The sequence below is a fragment of the Poromitra crassiceps genome (genome assembly GCF_964638095.1).
Source record: "Poromitra crassiceps genome assembly, chromosome: 7".
NCBI classification, from domain to species: domain Eukaryota; kingdom Metazoa; phylum Chordata; class Actinopteri; order Beryciformes; family Melamphaidae; genus Poromitra; species Poromitra crassiceps.
In genome coordinates, this window is record NC_139628.1 from 22,196,799 (window position 1) to 22,214,371 (window position 17,573).

Here is a 17,573-nt window from a genome sequence, read left to right on the forward strand (position 1 = left end):
TCATCATATCAATGTGCATTGGGCAGCAATGAGTGAGATTGATGTTATGTGGAATTACATTCTATTATTTTATAGACTACATCTAAAGTAGGACTTCGAGTTTCATATGGCAAATGTCGAATCAAGCTAGCTTTAAAAAATAGCCCACCACAGCCCACAATGCCAGTGTACAGTTGGACGGACGAGCCAGATTTACATTGCAAAAATGTCTTTTGTGTGGGGGGGAAGGCAGGCACGACACCTCCACCATCCATGTGGATGGGTCTGGCTTGAAACACAATGGCAGTGTACTATGTATTTGATATTGGTCGTACAAGCCAGATTTACATTGCAAACACATCCTTTGTGTTAACAGGCAGGGATGCACCTCGACCCAACCTTGTGGAGTCTGGCTCCTCGATACACAATAGCTGTGATAACAAAACAGTGTCAGGCAGACTGCAGTAGAAACTTTATTTAGAAATCGCAGCATCTAAAATATACAGACAATATAAAAGAAATATAGAAAAGCAATAAAACCAGTAAAACTATTTTTATACGCATTTTACTAAATGTGTATGGGAAAATCCCTGGTACAGTGGTAAAGCAGGAAGTAGGCGGTCACTTTGCCTCTCTATGGACAGCCATACATGCCCATGCGTGGCCAATTGGATGATTATGTTAGTTTGTCCAATTACTTTTGGTCCCTTCAAACCGTTCACCTGATTTAGATGTAAATACCCTCTTATTAAAGTCTGCATTCAAAGTGCATCTTGATTGTTTCATTTCAAGTCCATTGTGGTGGTGCAGTGGTTCTCAAATGGGGGTCCAGGGACCCCCAGGGGTCCCCAGCAAAAATGGGGTAATTTATTTTCGCTTTAATTCCATTCATAAGTAACACAATGACTATTTTGGTCATGTTTTATACACTTTCTGTAATAAAACATCTAAAAGCATCATTCTTATTATCATATGGGGGACCGTGGGACAAAATCCTATCAAATGGGGGTCCGTGGTCTAATCTTTGACAGTTTAGGGGTCCTTCATTTGAAGAAAATCGAGAACCACTGGTGTAGGCCTACAGAGCGGAAATGATGAAGATTGTGTATAATGTCGAAATATATATGGACCTAACTGTATAAATTTACAAGCGCTTTTCATGGCCCATGTCCATTTTCAAAGTTTTAAGGCCTTAATTTTTTTTTTACCTCAAATTCAAACTTTAAAGGACCCCTCCCAGGCCTGGAAAACGAGATTTTGACAGTCTATGGATTTTCCAGGTTTTCCATGACCATGGGAACCCTTGTTTTTCATTGACATGTCTGGAAGAGCTCAGAAACTAAATGGTCAAATTATATTTTAGTTGTTTTTTGTGATTTGATATAAATGTAACCGATCGGGTTAGTCTCAAATAGATCGCACACCCCAGAAGTGAATCGAATCAAAATCATATTGTAGCGGACTGTTTTATCAGGAAATACTGTATCGTCGTCAATATAATCAATATATCATTGTATCATTGAAACTTAGGATTCCCACACCTGTTGATATTGCAACAGATGGCTATTTGTGCCTTCACAATATATTCATATTTTTAATAAAATCATCAGTATGTGCATATAACTATAAATGGGTAACAGCATTATTATTAATTAATACACAGGACAAGATGTTACTATCCCTTGTGCCAAAATCCGAGGAAAAACACATTTAGAAGCCCAATCCAGAATAAAACAAGCTAACAGGCTAACAAACTAATAAACAAGACACAAATCACCAGTTACCTACCCTAGCCAACAGCAGTATGAAGCATGTCATTGGGGTTTTCAAGTGGGCACCTTCCTTCACCGACGTTTCGTTAAGTTAGGCCCACGACACCTCAAGAAGGCTTAACGGTGTAATCCAGCGTCCTGGAAACACCCCCCTCCATGCTACCACCGCACAACTGCATATTACCTCACTATCTAAGCCTAGCTATCCAGGTCGGTTCGGTATGACATTCCTGACTACACCACCACTGTCAATGATTCAGCCCTGTTGATGCGGACCGTTAATCATGACCAACAACAAACAATCCCTAACTACACCACCACTGTCAATGATTCAGCCCTGTTGATGCGGACCGTTAATCATGACCAACAACAAACAATCCCTAACTACACCACCACCGTCAATGATTCAGCCCTGTTGATGCGGACCGTTAATCATGACCAACAACAAACAATCAATCTGACCTTAGCGAGCTCCCCAGCTAGCATGTTTCCTCCTTATCCACAGCCATTCACTTGCTCGTTCTGCTGCCTGAGACATGTTGCTAACCGCAAGTTTCAGGCTCCGTCCCCGAATGCCCAACTCAGTTAGTAAGGCAATAACGGACTTTGCCACAAAACCACGGCAGCCCACCTCTACAGGCCGCACTCGAGCCCTCCAACCTCTCTGCTCTGCCTCTGCTGCCATTTCAGCATACCTAGCTTTCTTGCGCTCATAAGCCTCCTCAACTCGATCTTCCCACGGGACTGTGAGTTCGATAAAATAAACTCTCTTCTCTACCTCAGACCACAGTAACAAGTCCGGACGTAGCCGGGTGCTAACTATATATGCTGGGATGACTAGCTGTTCATTCAAGTCAACCCTCATTTCCCAGGCTCCACCTACACTTAGCTGCCCTAACTTGTGCCTGACCTTAATTGGTCTAATCTTTTCTCCCTCACGTACAAATTTGATCTGTCTAGTCTCTTTGCTAGCAACTAGAGAATTTACTTCTAGCCGCTTTTCCTCAACTGCAGCTGCCAAACATTTCAACACCTGGTTGTGACGCCAGGTGTATCGCCCCTGGGAGAGACTGACCTTACACCCTGACAGTATATGCCTCAATGTACATACACTAGAACACAACGGGCAGGCACCATCCTCGCCCAACCACTGATTTAAGTTCTGGGGAGATGGCAGCACATCATAAGTAGCCCCTAGAATAAATCTAATTCTGCTGGCCTCCATGCTCCACAACTCTCTCCACTTCAACTTTCTCTTCTCTACACTCTCCCAGTTCACCCACTGTCCTTGCTTTGCCTGCGACACTGCCTTAGTACATCTTACTGCCTCCTCTTGCCTATGTACTTCTTCAACTACCATCTTCCTCTTTTCTATTACTGATGCCTTGTTCCACACAGGTTTCCCTATGCACAACCCTAAGCCTCCACGCCCATGCTGCACCTGACCTATGATATCCCTGTGTCTAAGAGCTGACTGTGCTTGCTGTACTGCCTCCTTTGGGTTCCACTTCCTCCCTGTTTTAACTGTGGGCGCTACACTCCTAACCACTGGATCCTTTGACTGAGTCAGAGTCATTTCCAGTCTAACCTTAGCACACTTGAACTCCTCTGTCAGGCTAGATAATGGCAATTCCAATATGCCTTTCCCATATAAGGCTACACTGCTTAGGCAGCGTGGGACTCCGAGCCATTTTCTAATGAATGAGTTAATCATCCTTTCTAGCTTTTCTACCTTTGAAAGGGGAACCTCATACACTGTCAGTGGCCACATCAACCGAGGCAACAATCCAAACTGCAAACACCACAACTTTAACTTTCCTGGGAGCCCTGACTTGTCTATACTTGAAATACCTTGAATCATTTCCTGCCTCACCTCCTCAAACTGTCCCTTATCACTGAGACTTGCATCATACCATCTTCCCAAACTCTTGACTGGTTTCTCTAACACTGTAGGCACCACCTCATCATTTATAACAAACTTCTTACCTACTACCCTCCCTTTAATGATTGAAATACTCCTGGACTTACTTGGCTTCACTTTCATTCTAGCCCACTGCAGATTACTATTTAACTTATCCAACAATCTGCTAGTACATGGAGCGGTTGACGTCATAGTCGTCATGTCATCCATGTATGCCCTAATTGGAGGGAGCCGCAGCCCTCCCTGCAGCCTTTCTCCACCCACTACCCATTTTGAAGCCCTAATAATGATCTCCATTGCCATGGTAAAAGCTAATGGGGAAATTGTACACCCTGCCATAATGCCTATCTCCAGCTGCTGCCAAGCTGTAGTGTACTCTGCTGTGGTAAAGCAGAGTTGAATATCTAAGAAGTAGGCTTTAACTAAGCTCTTTATACTACCTGGCACTCTAAAGAAATCAAAGGCCTCCCATAACAGACTATGCGGCACTGACCCGAAAGCATTAGCCAGGTCCAAGAATACTACATGCAGGTCTCTCTTCTCACGCCTAGCTGACTGGATTTGGTGCCAGATCATGCTGGTGTGCTCTAAGCACCCGGAGAAGCCGGGAATTCCAGCCTTTTGCACCGAAGTATCTATTAGCCTATTCTTTTCTAGATAACTAGACAGCCTCTGTGCCACAACACTAAAGAAAACCTTCCCTTCAACATTAAGTAGACTGATAGGTCTAAACTGACTTATCTCTAACGAGTCCCTTTCTTTAGGAATGAAGATTCCCCCTGCTCTACGCCACGCCTTAGGAATAACCTGCTTCTTCCAGACTACCTTCATCAGCTTCCATAGAAACTGCAACACATCTGGAGCACTCTTATACAGCCGGTAGGGGACTCCATTAGGACCCGGGGCTGAAGAGGCCCTTGCACGTCTCACTACTTCTTGAACTTCTTTCCACCTTGGTGGGCTATCATCACACTGGCTCTCTATTTCACCAATAGGTGGAATATCAGCTGGGACTGTCATCTCTCTAAACCTTTCCCTATCTTTGTGAACCTCCTCCAAATATTCCTCAAGCTTCTGCTTAGGTACCATAAGGCTACCATTCTTTTCCTTACTAAACAATGACTTCACAAATCTAAATGGATCCTTATAGAATGCTATTCTAGCTCTCTCTTTCTTTTTCCTATTTTTCCTAATGCTCTCTGCTCTTCTTAAAACTGCCAACCGATCCCTCACATCTGACTGCAAGCAATCAATGCCTTCCTTCTCAACCTCTGTAGCTTTTCTCCACTGCCTCTTAAGCTGTCTTCTCTCCTGGATAAGTCTATCTATCTCTTGTTGGCGCCTAGATTTAACTACCTCACCCTCTAGTTTCTTCCTTTTCTCAAAGACGCCAAACCTTTCCTTACCATAATCATAAATACAATCTCCCATTTTCTCCAACTTACTCTCAGCAGTTCCTTTAAGCTTCTCTAACATCCTAACCAAATCACTATTGATATCTTCCCACTTCCTACTTTCCGCTGCACCTGGCCACTTAACTCTAGGCTTCTGACCGCTAATCTTCTCCCTTTTTGGCTGGCTGGCCTCTCTGCTTTCCTCGGTGCTAGGACCTGCCTCAACATCAGGGGTGCTGATGTCCTGCGAGCTGTGGGGTACTTCCTGTCGCTGGACTTCACCCGAATAACAGAACACCTCAAAGTATGGTATGTTCAGAAAATTACATCACTTTACTGTAATGCAGCCTTTAGAACCAGGAAAGACACTTCTGCGACATCACCATATCCAAAATCGAAGATACCCAGTCTCATGATGAAATCGATATATTGACCAGCCCTACTCAAACGTTTTAAAATTCAAACCAAGGTGACTCAAACACCTGGGTAAATTGTATCGCCACTTCTGTGGAAACTCTGCTCCTTCTGCATCTTACGGACTCACTCCTCGAAAATCCGTCCAGCCTTGCAATCACCAACACCACAATGATAATCTTTAGTGCAACGCTTCCTGTTCATCGTTATTCAACTCCTTTATGAAAGCCATCACCAGGGAACTAGAATGGAAACATGCTACAACATTAACCTCCTCTTCAAACGTTTGAAAGTAACACAACAGTAAGTCTTTGTATAAATATATCAGTGTTTCCCATACATAAAGGAATTTGTGGCGGGCCGCCACAATAATATTTTGACCGCCACAATAAAATGTTGACCAAATTTTTTTTTTTTTTTTTTTTTTTTTTTTTTTTTACAGTGCACCTGAACGCAACATGCAAGATATCCGCTGAATAAGTGTCCAATAAATGTTCATGTCATTCTGGCCAATACTTCTGTTATAGCATTTCAGTCTGGAATATGGAATATCTTTCAATAATCTATGATTTAGCTGCTAAATTGTCAAATACCGCCATCTGCTCGCTACCCAGGCACTTATGTATGTACTTAACCCAACTAACTTAACCCAACTAACTATCCGGTGTGCACAACACTGTCAGCCTAAACTCTGGCTGACACCCCAAAAACCTACAATCCGCTACAGAAAAATGTATATTGTTTGTTTATTAACTGGCCCCTCGCCTTCTATCATTTCACGAAAGTGGCAAAGCAAGTTGAGTATCCCTGACCTATAGGGAGAAATTTAGTTTGTCATTGTAAACCCACAGCACAGTAATGATGACATGTTCTTCATAGATCTAGCCTTTTCATTTTGCTCTTAAGCTTTCTCAAAGTACACCAAATTCATGCATTTTACTTTAAAATGTTTAAAAAATTCGCGCGGGGGGGCATGCCCCCGCACCCCCCTAGGGGGTCTGCGGTCCCCCACCACAAATTCTCAAAATCCTGTGGGAAACACTGTATATTTATTTTTTATTTATTTAAAAAAAATAGCAACATGTCCACCGTTTCCACGTTCTCCATACTACAGGATGATCAGAAACTGTCAAGCCCGTCTAGCCTAAAAAAAGGATAAGAGAATAAAATGTAGTAAAATGCACACCACCGCCAACACAATACAAAGCTTCACATACAAGTAGTTGTTGTTGTAGAAGGCAAAATCACTCAACCGGAGGTGAAGTTGTAATAAATTATTGCTCATTTCACAGAGGCATTCTTGCGGTTTCCCCATCACACACGGAAGAAAAACCAAAAACAACGAATGACAGCGTTTTCATGTGATGACTGACAGCTAGTTTAAGTGATGCCTGACAGCTAGTCTGCAGGAGGAATGACAACGTTTTTGTGTGTGAGTGAGGACTGATGATTGACGAGTGACGCTGTATTGTGCGATGACTGACGCGTGAGGAGTGAAACAGTAATGCAGGAAGAATGACAGCGTTTTCGTGTTGAACGCCGAGCTGTAGTCCACAAAGAGCAGCCGCGCGTAGCTCCCCCCCTGCTCCAGGTGGCTCAGAGTAGAGTGGAGAGCTGTGGCGATGGCGTCCTCCGTGGACCTGTTGGCTCTGTAGGCGAACTGGTGAGGGTCGAGCCCGGGAGGGAGTGCCGAGACGATGTGGGTCCGGACCAGCTTCTCGAAGCACTTCATGATGATGGGTGCGAGTGCAATTGGACGGTAGTCGTTCAGGCAGTTGATGTTGCTCTTCTTCGGTACTGGGATGATGCTGGAGGTCTTCAGGCAGGGTGTTCCCCACAGCAAGCAGATACAGTAGGGTTGAAGGCTCTCCGTGATGCTGTCCAGATGCCCCTGGACGCTGGTCCCAGTCTGTGACAAGATAACTTCATTAGTCTTGCTATTACAATGAGTCATGTTTCGCAAACAGTTTAGAGCCTGATCAATATAGGATTTTGTGATCACCGATTACCGATATGGTGGCCGATCTGGAATGAAAATCTAGATATTGTCTATCAGAATCATTTTTATTGCGAAATTATGCAAGATTAAATATGGGGAATTCTATGTGGATTTTGCACGGATATGACTGTGCAGGGGTAGCCTACTCAGAAGGCTGCTTTCTTAAACACATAACTTGATTAAAGAAACACTCCGCCGATTTTCAGCTTTATATCGTTACAAAATATGTACTGTAGTATATCTGAAAACTCTAAACTGTTTTGCAGGCATTCATTTAGTTTGAAAGTTATTGAGAGTTGATTTGAGTTAAGTTTGGGGCCAGTGATGTCATTTCTGCATGAATTACATCACTGGTCCACAACCTAACACAAACTGATAAAAATAAAATAAAAATAAAATACTGTAAATAGCTAAATAAATGGGGCGTCCGGGTAGTGTAGCAGTAGATTCCCTGCCTACTAACACGACGGCTGCAGGTTCGCACCGGTGAAGCTCCCCGCTGTCAGGTGAAAAGAAGCGGCTGGCAACTGCGCATGTGTCAGAGGAAGCATGGTGCTAGTCTACAGCTCTCCCCAGATCGGCAGTGGGTGGAGCAGCGACCGCAGCAGCAGGGAGAAATTTGCCAAGTACAATTGGGGAGGAAAATCAGAGAGAGAAAAAAGTCAAAGAAAGATCAGTCAGTTAGGAGAGATGGTGGGTATACAGAAATGTTAACTCATCTTTAGTTGAACTAAGAACATCACCAAACAGTAAATCAACAATTTAAATATCTACATTCTGAGCTAGGGCTGAGGCGAATGCATCGAAGCCCAAAAAATAGTAATCAGCACAGCCCTATTTTGAGCAATTCCAGAGAAGTGAGGAGTAAAGAGGTTAGACTTAGTGTTTTATGTTCTTACATAGCCCAACTTGCCATGAGGATCAGCCAGGTATGGGAAGAAGCCGCAGTGATGCCCTTTGCATAGTCCTCTTTAAGACTCCTTGAAGGACTTGTCCTACAGTGTACACACACACACACACACACACACACACACACTTTTGCTTTGGTTGCCCACTTGGAAGTAACCAATATGCAGGTTTTTCTGTCACAGTTTGGGACTCACGGAGTGAAACTGCTGCCTGGATAGCAAAAAGTACTGCTCCAACATGGCTGCACGTCTCCCCTAATCCTGCCATGCACGTGCAGTGCGCAGACAGGATAACGCCATCCTTCTGGGCAATGACCCATGGGTGCAGAGGTGGGGCACTTAGTTTCTGACTGTGATTCACCTGTGGAAAGACAAGAACACATTGTTTGCGATCAAGATTTCAAAATCCAAGAGGCATGATATACTGTACAAGCACTGTACAAGTGTAACTACTGTTAGCTTCCCGGAGAAAGCAGCTCTAGAGCAGTGTGACATAGTTCTGTGGTTATTTTGCCATATGAAATTATAGTAACACATACCTTACAATATAATATAACATAATGCAATTCAATGCAATAGCCCATAGAAGTTTTGTTAAGCTTTATAATATTAAATTTGTCTTGAGACAATGTCAAGGAGGTGTTGATTCAACTGGTATGGTATTTTATTTACTAGTGTGGGCCCATGGGAGTTCAAGATTCAAGAAGATTCAAGATTTTTATTGTCACTCCATGGTACAAGTATCACGTGACACGTGTGAAATTCTTGTGCTGTGGACTCCGTTTACGACATAGTACAAATAGGCAACAAGCAATGAGCAATAGGCAATAAGAAATAGGCATCAATAAGCAATAAGACAAGTCAGTGGCATATACGACAGTGGCATATTCATTGCACATAGGTGCACATGTCATGTGCATACGTTAGACGTGTTCAGACATTTTAAATTCGACGTATTTGACATACAGGTGCAAATAGCATGTACCTTATTAAACATACAATTAAACATTAGGCATACATAATGGTAGCAGCTGCAGTACGGTACGGTACGACTACTACACTACTACACGCTGAGGTTAGCTAACGTTAGCAAAGATTGGGCTAGCATGCAAGCAAGCATCAGATCGTATCAAACAAACATGTAAACGTTAACGTTATTTACCTTTGCTGTCAAGACGATGTTTGATGATGATGATGATGTCGTTGGTGGCACAAAAGTAAGAATGTCAGAGACCTTGCCACAGACGAAATAGTTATAGGACTCAAGCGATTTGTAGGCCTTCAGCTCCTGAGACGTGTATTCCGATACTGTATTCACAAGATAGTTGTAGATGTCCGGGTACATTATACCTGGCAATAACGAGTGATCTTTACTAAATCAATCTTGTAGGGGTCCACACCTCCGACGAAACTTATTTTTTCATCGTATCTTGTTCTATTTGACGAAGCCATAACTGTTATACGCTCGATACGCTCAGCTTGCTACTGTACTAAGCTTTGTTTACGACCGCGGTAATGTCATCAATGGCGCCGGGTAACTACTTCCGGGGTTAGCGAATAAGGTCTATTGCCTGCAGGTAATAATTATGCTCCAAAAGGATTAAATATGACTATTTGAGAGGAAAATAATAATTTTATGGGAAAAATACTCTCCATTTTTTCCTGTGTACCCTTTACTGACGGTGTAGTGCTCTGAGGCGAATCACAGGGCGAAGTCAGTCTTTCAGAAAGCTAATCAGACGGTGTGTTTTTGCGCCTCCTGGTGGGTGAAAACAGAAGTGGACTTCCAGGGTGAAAAAAAAATATTCCCACCGCACCACTGCCGTACGTTGCGTGCAGGACAGTCGCGGGGCAGTGGTCTCAGTTTGGCTGGCTGCATCTGTAATAACAAGGGATTAAGGACCAGGACCCCTGGTGGTCAGTAACATGGGCTGGTTGAGCCAATGTTAAAATTATCTTTATCTTTATTTATTATTTATTTTTGCTTTGAAACTATTTTTTTATTTTCTGCTTAAAGTTCATGAAAAAAAGTGGCATTCTTGTTTTTTCCCACAATAATTTCATAATACCATTTGTAATGCCACCGTTGTAGTGCTGTTGTTCAAAATTAAAGTACATTTTCTCAGATTTATTAGTGTCTTTCTAGTCACACAATTTAATAGTCAGTGTTTCCCATACACTGATCTATTTGTGGTGGTACACCCTACATAGATTTTGACCCCCACAAATACTGCCACATATTAATTTCAACTAGTTGACTGCAAACTCCTGCTTTAGTGCTTACAGTATATTATTATCTTGTCGGAATATTATTCCAGCCAATAAGTTAGTTCCCTTTTGATTTAATTTTACTTTTGTTTTGCCTACAAAGCAAAATGTTACTTTACTTGAAACTCCCCTGAAGTGATTTTGGTATTATTTATGCAAGCATAATTCTACCATATAGTAACCTGTATGCAGAATATATATAGTATATATAGGGAAACAATTATTTTTTCATCGCTGTAAAACCACAGAATGGTAAAGAAGATATTGATGTGTGTAGTTCTTCATAGATCTAGTCTCTTCATTTTGATCTCAAAGTGCGCCAGTTTGATCCATTTTTACTTGAAACTGTACAAAATTTTCTTCCGGGGGGGCATGGCCCCGGACCCCCCTAGGGGTTCAGTGGTCCATGACCTTTGGGTGGGCTGAGCCCACCCAAAGCTCTGATGCTAAAACCGCCCCTGACCGGAAGGTTGTCAGGTTTTTTCCCTCGCAACAGCAAACTTGTCCTGAACTTCTGTCCACAGACCGCCACCAAACACTGGTGCTGGAAAATAAGAGGGAAGTGTCAGGAATCATTAAAAGGTATTTCAATAATGAGAGACTAGAAGGAAAGTACAATAAACTTTAATGATAAAACAAACAACACTTAGATTTGGCGAATGACTCCATGGTATGATGACGCTCCTCTGAGACAAGAGGAGGACGTCAGTGATTTATAGGATAGAGAACCCCCATAGGGAGTTCTACTGGAGTCATGACATTGGTGGTGTTCAGGGGAGGAGGAGGGGTGAAGCAACAGCTACGCAGGAACAGCAGCTATGGGTGAACAAACAGGGTGAGTTACAACTTGCAAGAGTCTGAAATAGAACTTAATTTAGGTGATTGGCCAACGGCCGAAGAGAGGGAAAGCGTGGGAGACATTGATTGGACAGGGATAAAGAGGGCGTGCATATTTATGAATGGCTGATGTAACCTGAGGGCGTTGCTGCAGGGGAGAGAGATATGAATGGAAAGGAACCATGGATTAGTGAATGGGATGGATAAACAATCATTGACTAGTGAAGTAGTCTTCATTATTGAAAACAGTCTGAGACATTATTAGTTTTAAATGCTTGTTTTGAAAGTTTAAACTTAATTGTAGGGCTGGGAAATATATCAATATTATATCAATATCGTGATGTAAATCACCTTAGATTTTGGATATCGTAATATCGTGATATGGCATAAGTGTTGTCTTTTCCTGGTTTTAAAAGCTGCATTAGAGTAAAATGATGTCATTCTCTGAACTTACCAGACTGTTCTAGCTGTTCTATTATTTGCCTTTACCCACCTAGTCATTATATCCACATCACTGATGATTATTTATCAAAAAATCTCATTGTGTATATTTTGTGGAGGCACCAATTATAGTCATCCCTACAATATTGTCGCAATATCGATATCACGGTATTTGGTCAAATATATTGTGATATGATTTTGTCCATATCGCCCAGCCCGATCTTGTTTTAATAAAAGTGCCTGTGACATCTCACATGACATGTGGCTTTGACTTACAACTGAACATTTAGCCCACTTCATAGAAAATAATGAGATATGGGGCATCTGGGTCGTGTAGAGGTACAAGTACTCACCAACCAGTGACTCTTAATAGAAATCAACCTCATGATGCTCTTACCAAGTGTTTAAAACCATGTTGCATTCAAAAGTCCTGATATTTAGTTTTCTTTAAGATATTAAATTGATACCGGACTCTTGATTTGCTCTGATTTGACTTGCTGTTCTACATTTAGACTTGACATTGATGACTTGGACTTGACATGGTAACCTACATTTACACTTGACATTGATGACTTGGACTTGACTTAGTAATCTACAGTAGTGTAATGTAACAAAGTATTAATACTTAAGTACAGTACTTAAGTATCTGTACTTTACTTGAGTATTTTATATTTCTGTCAACTTTCACTTTTACTCCACTACATTTCCCAAATAAAATGGATACTTTTACTCCACTACATTTCCCCCAAGCATCTTAGTTACAAAGTAAAATCAGAAGAAATTGCGTAGCCTGCAAGTGATCAGGTTTGTCAAATTAGTGCTCCTAGTTTGCAAGTTACGTTCATCACGATCCACACGCCATTCCATTTGGTGGCTGTAATGCAACATAACATTTGCCAGCGGCTATAAAAGTCAAGAAGAAGAAATAGACTTCCACTCAAGCCCAGGCATGTCTTTTGCTTGATTTTTTTTAACAGCATTTACTTGTACTTTTTACTTTCAATACTTAAGTACATTTAATATCAGAAAAAAATACTTTTGATACTTAAGTACAGAAAATATCAAGTACTTTAAGACTTTTACTCAAGTAATATTCTAATGAGTGACTTTGACTTTTACCAAAGTCTTTTTCTGGGAAGATATCTTTACTTTTACTCAAGTATGGTTTTCAAGTACTTTATACACCACTAATCTACATTTAGACTTGACATTGATGACTTGGACTTGACTTGGTAACCTACATTTAGACTTGACATTGATGACTTGGACTTGACTTGGTAACCTACATTTAGACTTGACATTGATGACTTGGACTTGACTTGGTAACCTACATTTAGACTTGACATTGATGACTTGGACTTGACTTGGTAACCTACATTTAGACTTGGGACTTGACTTGAGCCTCAAGACTTAAGACCGACTTGGGACTTGAGTGAAGTTGACCTGGTCGCAGCTCTGCAACAAATAAACAAAGGGGAATAGTTATGTCCAATGATTGAAAGCCTTTGCTAATGTGCGTCTTGTGAACTTTGCCCTTGGATATAATTTCTTGAAGCTCTCTGGCTGTGATTGTTCTCAACATGCAGTCTCAGAAGCTGTCAAGTGTAAATCCTTCATAATGAAACCTCCACTGTGTCTCTCCCTCTCAGATGCTTTTAGGAAAGCCAGGTCAGTGTTTTGTTGAAGGAGCAGCAGTGTTGTGAATATTTGATATGACACGCCTATGTTAGCTGAGATAACGCTATGTGAAACATGTTTTTAAAATGTAGCTGTACTCCTAAATCTTTATACTAAAATAAACTGCGAAATTTGAAGGTGTTCTTAGTTAGGTTATTATTTATTATGCATTAACTTTCTTTGTCTGGCCCACTTGGGCCACCAAATTGGGTCCCATGTGGCCCGTGAACTAAGATGAGTTTGACACCCCGGGTCTAGTGTGTGTGATGTCACAACGGTCTAGTGTGTGTGATGTCACAACGGTCTAGTGTGTGTGATGTCACAACGGTCTAGTGTGTGTGATGTCACAACGGTCTAGTGTGTGTGATGTCACAACGGTCTAGTGTGTGTGATGTCACAATGGTCTAGTGTGTGTGATGTCACAATGGTCTAGTGTGTGTGATGTCACAACGGTCTAGTGTGTGTGATGTCACAATGGTCTAGTGTGTGTGATGTCACAATTCAGTCTAGCTGACTTTACATGCTGTACTTTTCAATAAATTCACACTTTTCACTAAATTCACACATTTTAAAACTCTGATAGTTCACACAATTAACACATTACATACATTGTTATACATCAAACCCTTCAGTTACTTCTGCTCTCACAATGTCAAAATATAAGCAATCTGATGTCAAGTTTGAGAGATATTAACGTTAGTTTGACATGGCTTTCCCACTATTTCACACAGGTTTCTGCTGCACTCATGAAAGTTGGCCGAGGTTCCGAGGATTGAAAATGGGCGGGACTTAGGAAAGGTCAATTAGTCAAACAAGGACTTCAATTGGCTGCTCTCATTTATTTAAAAAGTGCATCATTCATTCAGCTGCTGCAGGACCTGCTCAGTTTGGCCAAATCTGCTGAAATGCGTTATAGGCCGTCTCAGCTGTATTGAGAACACAACTATGATAAAAAACAAACAAACAAATAATTAATTATTAAATGTCTCGTTTTATTTGGATTAAAAAGTTGGAATGTTTGGTTACACATTAAAACATTTGTTACAAAGCTATTCCACTCACTCTCTTTCTCTCTCTCACACACACACACACTATACATTGGCACACGACCACGTCATATACGTAGCTAGCATGTTAAGATGCCACATGTCAAATTTCCTCTTTGATAAACTGCCAGTGAATTAGTGATGATGCCGCTGCGTTCAAGTCCACGTCAGGAAAGGGGAAATTCTAAAGCAAGCTGGTCAGAAAAACCAGGATAGAAACACGCATTTTCAACATCCCGTTGCCTTTGCCACAATTGTATGTCAATGATATTTAGCAACGTTAGCTCGTTGGTGCACGTTAGCACTTGTAAATGTTACTTTACATTTAAAATGTATAAGACCAAACCCAAATCTGGGTAAAGCCTGACATTTAATAAAGGTAAAAAGGTAACACTTTACAATAAGGGTGCATTAATTAAGCATTAAGTAACTCTTAATTAGCCTTGACCATAATCTTGCTCAAACCTTAATACCTTAGTAAATGATTACTAGACACATTAGTTAACTCTTAATTAGGGGTTAGTTATTAAGCATTACACCCTTAATTAATGTAACCTTATTGTATTGTTACCAACTAAACAAACAGCATGCTACTGAAATGGCCATCTTGCTATTGGTGCCAGGTGATGGTGTCACCTTCTATAGAATACAACAGTTAATTACATCGTCAACTGAAACTGTAACTTCAGACTTTCTGAGGTATCTGGAACACAGCGGCCAGGCTCAGTGCACAGATCGCGGACCTGTTTACATCATTTCATTTGGTTACTGGGTTTAGTCTAGAAAACTGATGTCAACCAAAACTGACATTTTCAAATCATATTCCCTCCACGACTTATTTTGTCAGGTTTTAAATACATTGTGCTTGTTCTCTCATCAGGCTGCAAAGTAAAAGTTACTGAAAGTTAAAAATAAAACTTAATTGAACTGTGGCCCAGCCTGGCCAGTATCCTGCTCAGATAAAACCCTAAACAACATATACCTGTAAGGAGCGGGTAGTCTCTCAAGACAGACACGTTGGCTCCTGCCATTTACAAATGCTCCCGTCTACCCGTCTGTACTTCAGCAGCTCTCAAATTTGGTCAACAAATAACGCAGGATATCCGTTCATAATAAAGGAGTTTACACACATTGTTTCGTATGTTTTTTTTTTTTTATCCGTCACCCGGGGATGGGGGGGGGGGGGGGAATCGTCATGCACAGAAACCTTGCACACTGAGGCCGATGCATTTTATTATTATGTTCGTCGTTCTAGTCGCAAAACAAAACAAATATTCATCTTCTCCTGTATCCACATTACCACAGGACTGACAGGCAGCAGCGGCTGATCTGCAGCAGCAGTGATGTGGACTGGAGAAGGCAGCTGGCAGCAGGTCGGGGAATGGTGACCATATGATACTGGACACAGAGGCTCCATCAATGCTCACCTTCACCTCGCCAAGCCGGCTGTGGTGAGCTGTGGCCGGAGGTGCTGCAGCACTGCTCCCCGGGGAGAAGGAGCAGAGAGCAGAGAGAGCGGGGCCAGTGAGGTGGAGCCAGCTGCTCAGACTGGACTCCAGCTGAGCCGGACTCGGCCGCACCTCTGTCTCTCTCCCCTAACAGCTCGCAAAAGACTTTTGACTGATGCGGAAAAAACGCAGAAAATCAAACCTGTTCCAAAAACTTTAATGACGGACAAATCTTTCGGAGTCAGTGTGTAAACTTGAGTGACGGAACATGTGGTTGTATTTATTTTTAAACGTCCGTCAATTTCGGACAAAAAATACGGACTTGGTGTGCAAAAGCCTTAAAGCAGCTACGAGCAACTTTTTCGATTGTTATTAAACAGTATAATTACAATATTGATGCATCACATCTTACCTATAATAGTAGCTGAGACCAAAGCCGTGTGAATCGGAGATTGCTCCCTTAGATGATTATTAAGTCTGTGTCTGTCTAAACTCGCGTCAACAGGGGGCTCTCTCTCTCCTTACCGCTGGACCGGATAAACGCGGAAGTGAAACCCGGAAGTGAAACGCAGCTGCCTGCCTTCACCCGTTCGCGCTGCCTAGCAACATAGCATAAACAATGTGAACGCCACGCATACTCTCGCGAACATCTCTCGTTATATTCCAACAGGTTTTTGGAAGTTATTTTGTGGTTATGGCCGAAGTGGCTGCTGCAAACGGTTTCATTTCACTTCCTGATCTTCCCTGGCCACAGACAGACTAACACTGGCTGATTCACTCGGGCTTCAAGCGAGACTACTCTGCGTTGGTCTCGTCTACTATTAGAGGTAAGATGTGATGCATTGATATTAAATTTATACTGTTTAATAACAATCGAAAAAGTTGCTCGTAGCTGCTTTAAGGCGGGTTAACCGCTGATTTCCCCCAATCAGCTGTCTCGGTTATGTTTCTGAGATTCGTGACTAGTCGAATACCAACTAACTACCATCTGATCTGATCTGATCTTTTTCTTTCTTTCTTTGTAACATGACAACTTCCTCTGTCCAAATGTGAACAGTCTGAACTACAGACTGTCTCTGGAGCATTCCAAGATTGTGGAAGAGTCAGATTGTCTTGAGAGACTAAGAAGCGGGGGGGAATGAGCTGAAACGCGTGTCGTCGTCATCACTCATTTCACAGCAGCAGATTCAGAGAAAAGCCTCCATGTTTTATCTGGAATAAGAACAAAAACACTACGAGTTTCAGTTGGTAAGGATTCATGTTCGGCCTGGAAGTGAGAGATGATGTTTTTTGAGATGTTTCGACAAAGAAAACCTGTTCGAGCGAGAAGAAGCAGCACAGTGCCATTCAAATCTAGATTCTCAACTCCTGTCTGTTTGTTTCTGTCAGTCTCTCATTGAATCTGTTATTCAGCATTCATTTTCTTTTCGTTTCTCCTCTTGTCGGCACAGGATCACAACAGAGTTCAC